The 15,838-nt window shown below is 46.4% G+C and overlaps 1 protein-coding gene across 1 annotated transcript in view; it reads left to right on the top strand.

Annotated features, from left to right (window-relative positions):
• Nucleotides 1-15,838, top strand: part of DNAH8 (dynein axonemal heavy chain 8) — an 8,835,797-nt gene that overhangs the window by 3,292,063 nt on the left and 5,527,896 nt on the right. The window lies entirely within an intron of this gene.

Genomic DNA, 15,838 nt, shown 5'->3' with positions numbered 1-15,838 from the left:
TAGTAGACTTGAAAAACGCATTTTTCTCAATACCCCTAGCTGAAGAGAGTAGATACCTTACCGCCTTCACACTGGGGGGCAAGAGATATGAACACTGCAGATTACCACAGGGATACTGTGAGAGCCCGAGCATATTCAACCGCATATTGCATGAAGACTTGGAAAACCTGTCAGTTGAGAGCACGATTATTCAGTATGTAGATGATCTATTAGTGTGTGCACAAGATGAAGCAATATGTAGAAAAGATTCAACAACGCTCCTAACTTTACTGGCCAACAAGGGATACAAGGTAGACAAGGAGAAGCTACAGTACTGCCTGACTGAGGTCTTATACCTGGGACAGCTCATATCAAAGGTTGGAAAGAGAATAATTCCCGACAGGGTAGAAGCAATAAGATCCGTAGGAGCACCCACAACAGTGAAAGATATGCAGAAATTCCTGGGGATGTGCAACTATTGCCGAGCATGGATATTAGATTATGCAGCATACATGAGGCCCCTCCTACAAGCACTCAAGGAAGCACAACAGGAGAATGAAAAAATACAATGGTCAGAGGAGATGAACGAATCATTTCAATTATTGAAAGAGCTAATTTCAAGCGCTTCAGTACTAGCAAACCCCGATTATGGACGCGAATTTTACCTATTCTCACACTGCAAGGAAACACTCATGACCGGAGTACTGACACAAAAAACATCCTTGGGACACAAGCCATTGGCTTACTATAGTGGTACCTTAGATGTCGTGATGCAGGGCCATTTCGCGTGCGAGCAATCACTCGCTGCAGCCGCGTTCGCGATTGAGAAAAGTGCCACAATAGTAATGGGTTGCCCTGTGACATTGTTTGTGGAACACTCATTATTTGCAATACTTGAGAGATCAAAAAGCACACTGACCACACAGCGGGCGACCGCCTACGAGATTATATTGTCCAGTGCTAATATCCATATAGTGAGATGCAAGACAGTGAACCCCGCCACATTCATTACAGAAGCGTGCACACTCGAAGACATGCAGAACCACGATTGCGCAACTTACACAGGAGAAAGAGGGGAGGACACAGTGGTGTGTGAGAACGCTCTAAGCGAGGGGGAAGTGTACTTTGTGGATGGGTCTGCATCAATCGACGTGGACACGGGAGAAAAACACGTTGGCATGGCAGTAGTTAGGTTAGAAGATGGTGAGTATGAAACACTAGTACAATACCGCCTCCCATCACATTACTCCGCACAGGCAGCAGAGCTGATTGCGCTCATAGAAGCACTGCATGCAGCAAAGGGTTGTGCAGTGACAATATACACAGACTCAGCCTACATGACGACGACAGTACATGGAGGGCTAGCAAGATGGGGGCGTAGGGGATTTAGACGGGCAGACGGAACGCCAGTACAGCATGCAGAATTGTTGAAAGAGCTAATTGAGGCCCTACAATTGAGGCAGTAGCAATAGTAAAGTGCCAAGCACATACATCCAACACAGATGTTGTGTCTTTGGGGAACGCGGCAGCGGACGTTGCCGCCAAGGAGGCTTCCTATTTTCAGAAATATGACACAGGTGAGTGCATACTTAAGCACAAAAGAAACAAAGAGCCCCCAGAAGGATACAACATGATGCCCATGTCACAAATACTAGAATTGCAGGAAGGAGCTAGTGCAGAGGAAAAATTGATGTGGACAAAACGGGGGTGCAGCAAGTCGGGAACAGACCTGCTGTGGCGGCAAAATAACTCAGGCAAAGTGGTAATGCCAATACAGTTACTAGAAATTGCATTTCAACAGTTACACTTCCCTGCACATAACACCAAACAGCACATTGCAGCAGAAATACAGGAAGAATGGTTCGTGCCCTGTCTCCAAGAGCATGTGTCTCGGTTGGCAATGGAATGTACAACATGCCAAATATACAATTCAGGAATGACATTACGTACTCTCTGGGGAACAATTCCTAAACCCATTGGCCCATTCAGAGAGCTGCATATAGATTATGCAGACATGGGGGAAAGGTGTAATGGCGTGCGGTACATGATCGTGGTTGTGTGCCCATTTTCAAGGTGGGTGGAAGCAGGACCCTGTGCGCGACCTGATGCCAAAAGCGCCGCCAAGTTCCTAGTAAGGGAAGTGTTCCCGCGCTGGGGAATTTGTGACGTGATTCGCTCAGACAACGGCAGCCATTTTGTAAATGAGCTTTTCAAGGAAGTCACTACATTATTGGGGATAAAACATAAATTATGTTCAATTTATCATCCTCAAAGTAATGGCGTAGTGGAAAAGATGAACGGACTGTTAAAGGGTAGGTTATCAAAACTGTGCTTTTCATTAAAGAAGAATTGGATTTACTGTCTACCCCTTGTGCTATTTGAATTGAGAAATCAGCCAAGCAAAGACCACCATTTGTCCCCGCACGAGATTGTGACTGGGAGACGAATGAACACAGCACACTCTCCACTGCGCGAACACTCAGATGCTCACAGAAGCGCCGCGATATTGGGAGATGAGTTCACAGACTATTTAAGGAAATTGACAAGGGCAGCGCGCGTGATATCAAAGCAACTGTCCCCACCCTTCACTAGAGAAGAGGGTAACGTCACAGAGTCTGTCACGGAGCCAGAGCAACAGCTACAGCTGATGCCAGGCGACTCAATTTATGTCAGAAGCTTTGTGCGTCGGTGGAACGCAACACGATTCCATGGCCCATATGAAGTAATATTTTGCACGCCCACGGCAGTGAAGGTGAAGGGCTTGAGGTAGTGGGTACACTTGACCGATGTACGTAAAGCATATAGCAATGTACAAGAGGAGGTAGATGAGGAGGCACAGACAACAGCAAACGATGCAACTGAACAGAATGACTGAATATGAACTTGTGTGTGTATATTGGTACTAAATTTGAATGGGAGAATAACTGATAAAGATACTATTAAAAAAAAAAGAAAAAATGTGTGAAGTGTTCTCTTTACATCTTGTTGATTTGTATATACTTAATGAAATGACCAATTATGGACTGTATATACCCTTGTCTGTGAATACCCCTCCCCACATCCCCACCCGCCTCCATTTCCCGTCCAATATATATATTGGCACTGATGGTGCTAGCAAAACGTTAACATGCATGTACTTAATGCACTTTTATATCTCAAACAGGAGCTTCCATGGCAGCTAACGGGCAGCCTGCAACGGATAGAATTAGTAGAATGAGAGAATTAGTACATGAAAGATGCAGATATTCGTATGAGTGTGGATTATCTGTATGCATAACATTGTTTTTTATGCTAATGCTTGGTCTGGTTACATATTGGTTTGTAGCGTTCATCTCTATCGAGATGAACGAGGGGGGAGGGATTAACAGCACTACTAGGCCCAATACAACTACAAGGGCCAATACAAGGGAACGTGATTTTTTGAGATGGGACGGAACTAAACTTCTATGGGAGTATCATACCACACCTTCCAGTACTGTCATCGCACAAAGAAAGAAGTCACAAGTTGGAATGCAGAACAACACAGTGTCTCCACCAGGGGTATCTAATTACAATGCCCACAGTTTAAATGACCGAAACCCGTCTGTCATATCGTGGTTGTATAATACCCCCACCAGCCAGCCTGCCCCCATACTAAATAACTACCTGCCAGATAACGTCAGGAAGGAAGAGGAAAAGCTGCTAGCAATACACGAAATATTATATGATGCATGGGCCAAGGGGGGCGGGAATGAGAAAGGGGGGTCTAGTTTGTCCCTTGCCCAGGGAGTTGGGAAGTACATGAGGAACAAGAACAACAGACGGAAGAGGGAAGCAGGGGGAAGGAAGTATGACGAGTACTATGGGCTAGGTCTAGATAAGATGGAAGACCCACGACACCCCCACCAAACAAATAAGTGGTATGCAGATATGAGTGCCACAGCTAAACAAACAACAAACGAGAGCTGTTATGTTTGTTCCCTCATTCCCCACGCATCAGGTACACCCAAAGTACTGTTACCCAAAGAGTTGCCAATTATAGATGCCCAATGTCTCCTTCACCTCACGTTATGCAGAATTAAGAACACCTTCCAGGCACATGAAGTGACTTTTCAAATGCTGCAGAACGAGAAAACGTGCTACCCGAAACCGGCAGGGGTGGTATGTCTGAAAGAACCATTTTTTGTAATTGAAGGGACACTTTTTTCTGATAACAAGCGGAAGGATGAAGAAGTAGTGTGCAAAGCGGAAGCACTGAGAGGTGTGGCACCAGAGAAATTGCAGTGGATAGAGGAAACATGTACACCAGTATGGAAGGAACACATTTCAAAACTAACTTGGGTAACTGCCATCGAAAAACCTTTCAAACTACAGAGCGAAATGGACTATGAACTATGTTTTAAAGGAGAAGGGAGAACCTCCATGGGAACAAACAAGAGCTGTAACAAGACCCTCACCATCCCAGATCTAAGAAAAGGGACTGCGGCCCTTATGGACACGTACTGGGTATGCGGCAACCAGGCATACCTACACCTCCCCCCGTCATGGAGTGGCAGCTGCTCATTGGCCACTCTGCACTCAGCCCTAATGGTGATACCCGAAAGCCACATCGATGGGAGCAAAAGGACACAGGAACACATGCAGCAAAGTGTGGCTCAACCAACTGCAGAGTCACAAATGTATGTCCTGGCTTCCGGAAGCAAGGGAGAGGTGCTGACCCGTAACAGACGCGCATCAAATTATATATCAAAGGCATCATCAGAACTATTGGCTCAGATCCCAGACAGATATCGATTATTCAGCTCAGCAGAAACATTTTTTGCCTCGCTCGTCTCAAGTGTCCAAGCAAGGGCAAACGCAAAATGGCTCCAGATAACCCGCTGGGAATTGATTCAGCTGGCAAACGACACTGAAGAAGGGTTCAATATAATAAAAGTGGAACTAAGAGCTTTACGACTGATGACCATGCAAAACAGGTATGTCCTGGACCTGTTGACGGCGATAGACGGCGGTGTTTGCCGAAAAATAGGAAGTGCCTGTTGCACTTTCGTACCTTCCGAAGACGCAGAGAACGGCTCCCTATCCCATGTGATTGAAGCAGTCCACAACCTAGGAGAAAAAATGAAAATGGAAGGTGGAGCCGAAGACAGTACCTGGTTCGATAACATCTTCTCCTGGGTCCCCTCATGGCTTGGAATAACTGTGAAATTTTTGATGCCAGCTGTGGTGTTCCTCCTTTTAATTTTTTGCCTGTGCCAGGTGGGTCTTCGAGTTTGTGCTAACACAGTACCGAATGGTGCAATGATGATGGTGACAGTGGGCAACTCACAAGGTACAATGAAAACGATGCAAGAAGCACAAGTACAAACAGGGATAGATAACACACCCAGGTACCAACTGGTGCCTATATACCACGATAAGGATATTGTAGATAAGTTATGGCACACCACCATCAAAGAGCCCCGTATACTAGAGTGGTACGAGGAAGTTTGGGTAGATTTAGAAGGAGACGGTGGATGCATATACCTAACGTGTACTCCAGATGAATACGCCAGGAGAGGTGAGAGCTTAAGGGGGGTGTGCAGAGCATGGATGCCCATCAAAGGAACTCCTGCATGGGATGAGGCAGTGATGGACGAAGCAGAATGTAGAAGGATAGAGGATTTAAAGAATTTGTTACTTAAGTAACGAAAGGGGGGAAATGTAGGGGAGGATTGGTCCAAGGGACCCCCCTCGCCTGCGTTTTCTCCCCAGGTGAGGGCAATGGCTCATTGGGCATCCCCTCATGCCACCCGGGCCCAGGTGGTGGAGGGCTCACCCACTGGAGACAATGCCCACACGTATTGATTGCCCAACACATATTGGCTGCCCACATGTATTAAAATTTAGCTAGGCCCAGAAACCATTTTATTTGGTAAAGATGGTGTGAGCTTGGCGCACTGTAGCGCGGCCCCCACCCTTGAAGAATCTCAGTCATCCCTGTCGCCGCAGCACCCTGGCAGATCCGCTGCGAGCACGTTCCCACGAACAAGACGGACATGAGCTAGCGTAATACACTAACATTGTATCAGTTCACCTCCCGCAGTATATCATCGCTCCCAGCATGACCCGGCCAGCAGGCCTGGGAAATGAAAAGGACAGTAAAACGGTCATCAGATGGCAGACAGTCTTTATATATTAATGTCAAGACCACTCGCAAAGTATGCTTTCTTCCACAAAAACCCTGTGTATTACAAAAGCCTGTAAAAAGTATAAACCTAAGAAAGCATGCTTCCATGATATAAGCGATGGCGAGTCCACACCATTGCAGTTAGGTGCTAAAAACAAAGGAATGCACCAGGGATCTATTTGTCACGTGTATCACTGGGAAACTTACACTCTATGGGCTTGCGCCATAACTGAACTAATGCTGCTAGAGGACACGAGAAGATGAATGTAACCATACAAGAGGGCTTATGTGAAGGATGCACGAGAAGGCGTTTGTCATGTGTGCATGTCTAGGCCCCACAGGTGCCACCACCGTCACGAACAGTGGCGGGTCATTTTCTGTGTACTCCACCAATTCTAATTCTACCTCACTTACTGCAAATATATATATACATATATAACCAAATACTGTAGATGTTAAAACATAATGTATGAATAAGGTGCTCAGACTGGATATAATCGAAACGCATCCAGCAAAGTTTAAATGCATGTTTTGTATTAATTTGAATGAGTATTATAGAGTGTTCAAATGTTTGTGATGTCTTTACCCAAAACCGGCAACACACGAGGGAGATACCTTTGTGAAATACGGGCAAGGCCATTCCCCCTCCCACCATGCGAAGACTGCCAAGGCATGAGAACAAAGACCGCGCCGCACTGCTTTACCTCCCCCAACCAGACTGGAGCCGCTTCAAAGGGTTGTAATCCCCTCTGTAGCACCCAAGGCCGCGGTCCGCCACCTGCATTATTTACAGCTCAGCAGTAAACTTCTGCCTGAACACACGCGCCCCCTTGTAAACCCCACAACCTACCGGACCATCTTAGACTTATGGCTCTGTGCAATCAGGACACCCAACACGTTGACAACACACAGAGGAACATCCATAACAACTTCTAACAAGGCAGAAGGACTTGTACCGCCCGTCCCAGGCTCTGAAGCTTAGCCCCTCGACCTATGGCCCCGGTCAACAGGACACTAGTAACCATGTCCTGGCGTATTACCTCCAGACCCCTCACAAGGTACATTCCTCCTGTGTTGCATTAACCTGTAAGATAACCTATTAGAAGATTTACTAAAGAGAATAACATTGTAATGACTGAATGACTGCAGTGTGCATGGCCAAGGGCAAATAAGTCAGGAAAGGCATTCATCTCTGCCACAGGCCGCATTGGCACACCAACACCGCCCGGATGAACTCAAGCCGACCTGCCAGGCCCAGCCCAACCCACGAGGCTGACCAGTGACGTCTTCCAGCCAAGACCAACCACGCCGCAGCAGCACCTATAGTTAGTCGTCGCCACCCAATCCTATTAAACTTGTGCCCCCTATAGTGGGTAGGTTCTTATGACGTTTTTTGTAACTATATACGCCTGTCTTTGCTATTGTCAGACAGAGCGCTCTCGGAGGTTGCAGAGTTCTTTGCATGCCCTATTCTGATTGATAAACTCCCATTTACTCTCACCCGCACTCTGTCTTGGCCTTATTCCCATCCTGGGAGAGTCCTTCATTGTCTCTCATTGCGGGGAGGATCGTGCTGGTTGGGGACGCTTGCCTTCAGGAGACACCCTTTGAAGTTTTCAGACCCGCTCCTACAGTAGGAACTTCTAACCCTGCTGGAGAAAGGCGCTATAGAACCAGTACCTGCAGCGGAGAGGAACAAGGCATGGTACTCCCCATATTTTTTTATCCCCAAAAAGGACGGAGGACTGAGACCCATCCCGGACTTAAGAAACTTGAACAAGTTCCTCAGGAAGGACAAGTTCAAGATGGTTACCCTTTCTCCACTGGCGTCGCTAGGGGGGGACTGGGGAGGCCAGGGCCCCCCTGTGAAACCCTGTGCCCCCCTTTGTGCCCCCCTACCTAAGACGAGCAGTGACAATGTTCTCCCCTTACTTTTTTCTGTGCCCCACCTACTTTTGTCTTTGGCCCCCTCTGTGCCCCTCCTAACTTTGATTCCTGGCGACGCCACTGCCTTTCTCAGATCCTTCAGGCCCTTCAACTCCAGGATTGGTTGGTGTCATTGGACCTCCAGGATGCTTATTTTCATGTGCCGATTCATCTCAAGCACAGAAAATACCTGAGGTTCGTGGTTGGCGACTCACACTATCATTTTGGAGTCCTGCGATTCGGATTGACCTCTGCACGGAGGGTCTTCACCAAACTGATGGTAGTGGTGGCAGCGCACCTCAGGAGAGGGGGGATTCACGTCTACCCCTACCTGAACGATTGGTTGATCAGAGCATGTTCTGCCGAAAAGGCACTGGATCACCTGAAAGTCACCTGCCACTTTCTCCACAGACTGGGCTTCTCCCTCAATTTTAAGAAGTCACAAATGACACCTTCTCAACGGCTCCAATATATAGGAGCTGTATTAGACACATCCCAGGTCGAGGGCTCAAGACATTCTTCAGATGGTTTCCAAATTCCAAAATGCCCAAAATCTTCAGGCCTACGACTTCTTAAGGTTACTCTGCCTCATGGCATCCTGCATCTTCCTGGTGCCGGAGGCACGTCTGAGAATGAGATGCCTTCAATGGGCTCTAAAGACTCAATGGTCTCAGTTCTCAGGTCAAATGACGGATCTTCTCCAGATTCCGAACAAAGTTCGACAAGATCTTCTATGGTGGACTTGTTCAGAGAATATCCTGAAAGGATAACTTTTTTGGCAAACATGACCGGAGATCACAGTAGTGATGGACGCCTCACTCACGGGGAGGGGAGCTCATGCCAACAATCTGACAATCAGCGGTCGTTGGTCTCCATCGGAGTCCAAACTACACATCAACCTTTTAGAGCTGAGAGCAATCAGACTAGCGCTGAAAGCTTTCCTACCATCTGTCAGGGGAAAACATGTCCTGATAATGACAGACAACACAGTGGCCATGCATTATCTATACAAAAGAGGAGGTGTAGGGTCACTACCTCTGTGCAGAGAGGCAAAGCAGCTCTGGTATTGGGCAAATCAAGAAGGAATCTCTTTAACGGCAGTTCTTCTAGCCGGGGAGGAGAATATGATGGCAGATGCTTTGAGCAGGCAGAGCATGGTGTCCCACGAATGGGAAGTGGCTCCGGAAGTCATTCAAGAGATCTTCGCCCTTTGGGGAACACCTTCAAGTGGACCTATTTGCGACCGGAAGTGCGAAAGATATTGCTCAAGGGAATTTCCCGCAAGAGGAGCCCTGGGGGACGCGTACGTGGTGGAGTGGAATTTCCCACTATTGTACTTGTTTCCTCCGATTCCCGTCATTCCTCAGGTCATCAGGAGACTGAGACGCTTCGGGAGCCGCATGAACCTAATTGCCCCGGATTGGGCCAGGAGAACGTGGTACCCGGACCAGAGAGAGAACCTTCTCTCACAAATGGAGGGTCAGGTTCTCCATCCAGAGGTCAAAACGCTCAACCTTCATGCTTGGTATCTGAAAGGCTGAGATACAAGGATTGGGACCTTCCAGATGACATCATGGAGGTTTTGCTTTGCGTTGCCTTTGGAAAAAGTTTTGCAACTGGTGCAGAGAAAAGAATGTTGATCCTTTTCTATGTTATATTCCGGAAGTACTGTCCTTCCTTCTGTCCCTAGCACATAGAGGTTTAAATGTTGGAACCATTAAATGTTATCTTGCGGCGCTTTCCATCTTCAAGCACTCGTCGGAAGAATGCTCCTATTTCAAATTTTTAAAAAGGACTCACTAATGTGTTTCCTCCTTACCCATTTCAAGTACCAATCTGGGATCTCAATCTGGTCCTAAAATTCTTAATTTGTGCTCCTTTTGAGCCTTTGCACACTTGTCCATTAAGATTACTAACATGGAAAACTGCTTTCCTAGTTGCTTTAACATCTGCGAGAAGAGTGAGCGAATTGTAGGCACTGTCTTCTGGGCCACCCTATACTGTGTTCCATAAGGACAGAGTTGTGTTGAAGGTTAAACCCTCATTTTTACCTAAAGTGGTGTATGATTTTCATTTATGTCAGACAATTGTTTTACCCGCATTCTATCCTCCACCTCATCCTAGTAAGGAGGAAGAAAGATTACACAGGTTGGATCCAAAAAGACCTTTAAGCTTTTACATCTCTAGGCTTTCCAAGCTTAGAGTGGACAGTCAACTGTTTATCGGCTACACAGGAATAAAATTGGGTCAATCGGTGACAAAGCAAACAATATCACGCTGGATTCTGCTTTGCATTTCAGAATGCTACAGATTAGCACAAAAAGACCCACCAGAAGGTCTGAGATGTCATTCGACCAGAGGCATCGCCTCCTCGACAGCCCTACAAAGAGGTGTTCCTATAAGGTCCATTTGTGAAGCAGCAACTTGGTCTTCGCTGCATACTTTTTCAAAATTCTATAGTCTGGATGCTTCCCAGTCTAAGGAGCTGAATTTTGGTAAAGCAGTACTACATTCAGCCATTTAAGTGTATTGAAAAATCTAACCCCTCCTCCAGAGAAATTGTCCATACTGCTTTGGGAATCTATCTAAGATGAGGAATACGTTGGAGGACACAATCCACTCGAAGAACAAGTTACTTACCAACTGGTAACGTTCTTTCGATTGGATGTTCCTCCAACGTACTCCTCATCGCCCTCCCAACCTACCCCTCTGTAGATTTTTCCGGGTTATTGCCACTCCAAAGCTCTCACAAGGTAAATACCTGTCTGCTGGTACAATCTACACAGTGAATAATCAATAATGAAGGGGGAAAAACAGAACTGACGCCAACGGCCGCCGCGCGTGCTACTTATACACCCGATGATGTCACCCTCGACGGAGGCCTTCGAGCGACCATCGACTCGATGACATCGACGCATTGGCGCCCTCTGCCGCAATTTTTTTCCGAAGCAGCTGAAACTGGATGGAATACATCTAAGATGAGGAATATGTTGGAGGAACATCCAATCGAAAGAACGTTACCAGTTGGTAAGTAACTTGTTCTTCTCCAGCGTTAGTATCTTTCATGGATTCACATGCGCCCTCCAGCCTCCCCCCTCAGACAAACATCTTTTTAGGATATCCTCCTTTTGGAGATGTTAAAATCTGAGGGGAGGCTGCGGAGGTGGAGCTATACACTCAACATCCCATTGGTGCCGCCAAAAGCACCCACAACGATGTTGAAGGTACACTGAAGGTGTCAACGTATTTTCCATAGGAAAAGTACTATATTAAAGTTACCGGGGTTTCCCAGCCGGACGACAGGGAATATTCACAGCATGTGAATCCATGAAAGGTACCAACGCTGGAGAAATGGAGTTACAGGTAAGAAACGACTCCCATCTAACATCCCCATGCTCGCTTTTCCCTTCTCTACACTTTCCTCTAATCCCCTCCTTCTCACTCATCCCACCACTCTTATGTCCCTTCGATGTTCTCATGACTCCTAGCTATTGTCTCCACCCTTTGATGTTTCTTCTCCTTCCACTATTCTTCTGCTCCTACTCCCTCCTCCCCTCTACTACTGTCATCCCTACACTTCTAATTCCTCCTCCACACCCCTGCTCCCTCCAAGCCACTACTCCTCCCTCAAAACGTCCACTATTCCTCGTCCAAAGCACTACGCTTCCCTCCAATCTAACGCTCCTCCCTCCAAACCACTACTCAAGCGCCTTCCTTTCACTCAGGCACATTTGCTTCAAAATCCCTGCTTTTCTTTCTTTTCCACCCACCACACAAACATGCACACTCAATCTGCAGAACCACTTTCACTCCTTAGCCAATACCTCACCTGTTCAATAAAATGCCTACACACTCTGCAGCTTCTTCCTTCCTCTTGCTGACTTCTTGGTCATCCTCCAGCTCTGGCCTCACATGAAAAAAACATACTTCCAGCTTCTTGTTCTCTCCATAGATTCCTCTTTCTGTGCCTGGACTGGATAACTCACTCTGGCCAATCTGACCCTGTCTTCTCTACCCAGGATGTGTGTATGTGCAGTGAAAGGTCCTAAATCTGGGGCTCCACCCCTCCCACGTTCTGCTAGTGCATTTGTAGACTTATGTTACTCGTTTCTGTCTCTGTGGCCAATTATGCTCATAGTTGGCAGGTCATTCAATCCTCTTTTCTGCACTCTGGTCCATTTTCGTGTAGACTGGCAAGCAACTGTTTGAGGCATGGAATGAGCAATTAGTGATCTTCACAGAAACATATCCGCACATGGGGCAGGAATTGGAGCCCTCTCAGCTGCCACTGTAACCCTCAGGGGTAGGTTTGGCTGCAGATTCCAACCTGATCGGCTCACACGCCAGGCTGAGAAGGGTCCCATTACCTCTGGACAAGTCTAGTTTACTCCATTCAATCTCCTGTCCTTTTGATGTTCTCACTCTTCCAAAGTCTTGCCTCCATCGTGACATGTAATTTGACGCAGTCTGTCCAAAAAGATGGGTAATGAGCGCATGAGATGCTATTCCTGTTGGCCTTCCCCTCATCTTGAAACTAGCCAGGCTTGGAAGTTTCTAATGAAAGACAATTTTGTCAAAATTCTCTTTGCGCATATATGTTTTATGCAACTAAGTGCCTAGTGATATAAATACCAAAGCCCCTTGTATAGACAGGTAAGCACTGAAAACGCTATACTCTTGAAGAGTATTTTACACTTTTGCAATCTAACATCAGCCTTTTAAGAAAATGTCCTCATTGAGGGATTTATTCAACACAACTACAATTTGGGTGAAATAATTATAAGGATTAGGGGCACAATCATTTGAACAGGGCAGGGTCTCGGAACCCTTGACTCACAGGATTGCATTGCACAGACAGTTGTCCATCACTGCTCATCAAACAAAGAGTTTTGGGGTTATTCCATCAAGAAATTATAAAAACAGTCAGCAGCCTCGTTCTGCAGAATGGCAGGCACGCGGATCAGAGGAAGACTGTCCTGATAGGGAGAAGCAGTTATAGTGACTCTGTCATTCCGACTTCCAGGCAGTGTTTCTGCTAAAGAGCAGGGAACGCTCATTTTTGTGGTCTGCTGGGTATAGGTTCTTAAATTGATCTATGGCTCATACAATGTCCAATATTTGCATACTCTTCCATTCTAGAATTGCATTGTAGCATTTAAAGGTTAAACAGAATGCAATGAGTTTAATTTGCATTATTTTGTTTTGTTTTTCCATTTGCATTATGAATTTGCATTTCTGATTAGCACATTCCTGAAACAGCGAGAGGTGCTTCTTATTTGCATTGCATGCGCCTTTTTAACCGTCTACCCCAAAGACAGGGTTTAAGAAGTGTCAAGACTGCGTTTCCAAGATGTTGCTAACCAATCCGCATCGAGTATGCTTTTGTCTCGGTGTGAAGCACAATACCTCGACCTGCTCGAAATGTCAATCGATGACTGGAAAAGCTGTGAAGGAGTGTAAGGGGAAATTAGCGGTAGGCAGACACCCTATAAAATCCCCATCGACTACCCTGTCGATGAAACCTTCTTCTGATGATGCGAGAGGCGACTCTCCTCGAAGAAAGGAGGCGGAAATGTCCAGGTCAAGGAGTGGCTCCCACCATTCCTTGTCATCGTCAAGGAAGTCGAATAAGAGGCACCATAAGACGCTCACTGTGACGCCCTTGTCTGACTCTTCCCCTGAGAGAGCTATATACTGTCGCATTTTCACACCTGCCGAATGGGAAAGAAATACTCAACATTTTTGAATAACCATCAACAAGCCACACTCCTACCACCCCTCATAAAGCCAGTAAGGAAAGGGCTCGAGAAGGGCCGGGTGTCCATCCAGAGGTCAAGACACTCAGCCTTCATGCATGGTTTCTGAGAGACTGAGATACAAGGATTGGGACCTCCCAGATGATGTAATGGAGAATTTGCTTTCGGCCAGAAGGCTAGCAACGAAGTCCCTGTACTGCTGCCGCTGGAACAAATTCTGCAGCTGGTGCAGGGACAAGAATATAGACCCTTTACTATGCAAAACACCAGAAGTAATATCCTTTCTACTGTGCCTAGCCAATCTGGGGCTCCAGGATGGAACAATTAAAGGCTCTTTGGCGGCGCTATACCTCTTTAAGCGTTCTTCTGAAGAAACTTCATATTTTAAGATACCACTGGTGATACAATTTCTGAAGGGACTCACCAATGTGTTACGTCCATCTCCTTTCCAGCTTCCCGTTTGGGACCTTAATATGGGGTTAAAATGTCTTATGTGTGCACCATTTGAACCACTACATTAATGTCCATTAAGGTTACTAACATTCAAGACCATTGTGTTGGTAGCACTAGCTTCAGCCCGTAGAGTGAGTGAGTTGCAGACACTATCATCTAAACCATCCTTTACATTATTCCTCAAAGGCAAAGTCATCCTGAGGGTTAAGCCTTCATTTTTGCCTAAGATCCTTTCAGATTTTCAGTAAGGACAAAAAATTGTGTTACCCATTTTCTATCCTCCACCTCATCCTAGCAAGGAGGAAGAAAGGTTGCACGGATTAGACCCACGTAGAGCTCTAAGCTTCTACATTTCTAGATTGTCCAAACTTCTTCTTTATGCTCAACTTTTTATAGGTTATACAGGTCACAAACTGGGTCAGGCTTAACAAAGCAAAGCTTATCAAGATGGATTATTCTAGCAATTTCTGAATGCTACAGGCTGGCGGACAAAGATCCTCCAGAAGGCATGAGGGCCCATTCCAGTAGGGGCATGGCTACCTCTTGGGCTCTGCAAAGACGTGTTCCTATTAAAAATATTTGTGCGGCAGCTACATGGTCTACAATACACACTTTCACAAAGCATTACTGCCTTGATTCTTCCCTAAGTGAGGATGGAAGCTTTAAAAAAGCTGTCCTCCATTCTGTTCATGGAAACCATTGATACATTCTTACTCGCTCCACCAAAAGAAACACTGCTTTGGGAGTCTATCAAAGATGAAGAATATGTGGGAGGACAAAATCCATTTGAAGAACAAATTTCTTAACCCTAGTAACGTTCTTTCGCCTGGATGTTCCTCCCACATATTTCTCATCACCCTCCTAGACTACCCTGCAGTAGAATTTCCCATGCTATTACAGCTTTCGCTCCTTCAGAGCCTAGTACGGTCAAACTTGTGTTGATGCAGGTAGTTCTACTGAAAGAAAAAACAGAACCCGAAGCCAACGGGCACTGCACGTGTTATATATGCCTTCAATGACATGGATGCACATCGCCCTTGCCGGAAAAAAATATCTGATGCGCTGAAGCTGGGTATGAATATCAAAGATGAGGATTAGGTGGGAGCAATATCCAGTCAAAATAACGTTACCAGGGGTAAGTAACTTGTTCTTCAGGTGGATCACAGGCCTTCAGAGATGCTGAGATTCTCAGGGAGGTAACCCGGGGGCTTCAGGATGACAGCCTTGTAGATGATGTAACAGGATTTGAAGATGGTACAGGCTTGCAGTGGGAGCCAATGCAGTTTGTTGCGGGTCGGGCAGATGTGGTCAAATTAGCAGAGTCCTTTAATGAGTTTTGCTGCAGCATGCAAGACACATTTCAGGGGTGCCAGAGTAGTCGCCAGAAGCCCTTCCAAGAGGGCGTTGCCACCATCCAGGTGGGAGAGGAACAAGGCTTGGACAGCGGATCTGAAATTGTTTTCTGGGCTGAAGGGCTTGGATTTCTGCAGGAGAGAAAGTTGGTATCAGGCAGTTTGCGTCTTCCTTGCTATGTGCTTTTTCAACAATTACAATGAATCTTCTGTCTGGGAAGGCA

This window comes from Ambystoma mexicanum, chromosome 4q, assembly GCF_040938575.1.
Source record: "Ambystoma mexicanum isolate Mex_15411 chromosome 4q, UKY_AmexF1_1, whole genome shotgun sequence".
NCBI classification, from domain to species: Eukaryota; Metazoa; Chordata; class Amphibia; order Caudata; family Ambystomatidae; genus Ambystoma; species Ambystoma mexicanum.
The sequence above is the reverse complement of the archived record's forward strand: the minus strand, read 5'-3'. Positions and strand labels throughout refer to the sequence as shown.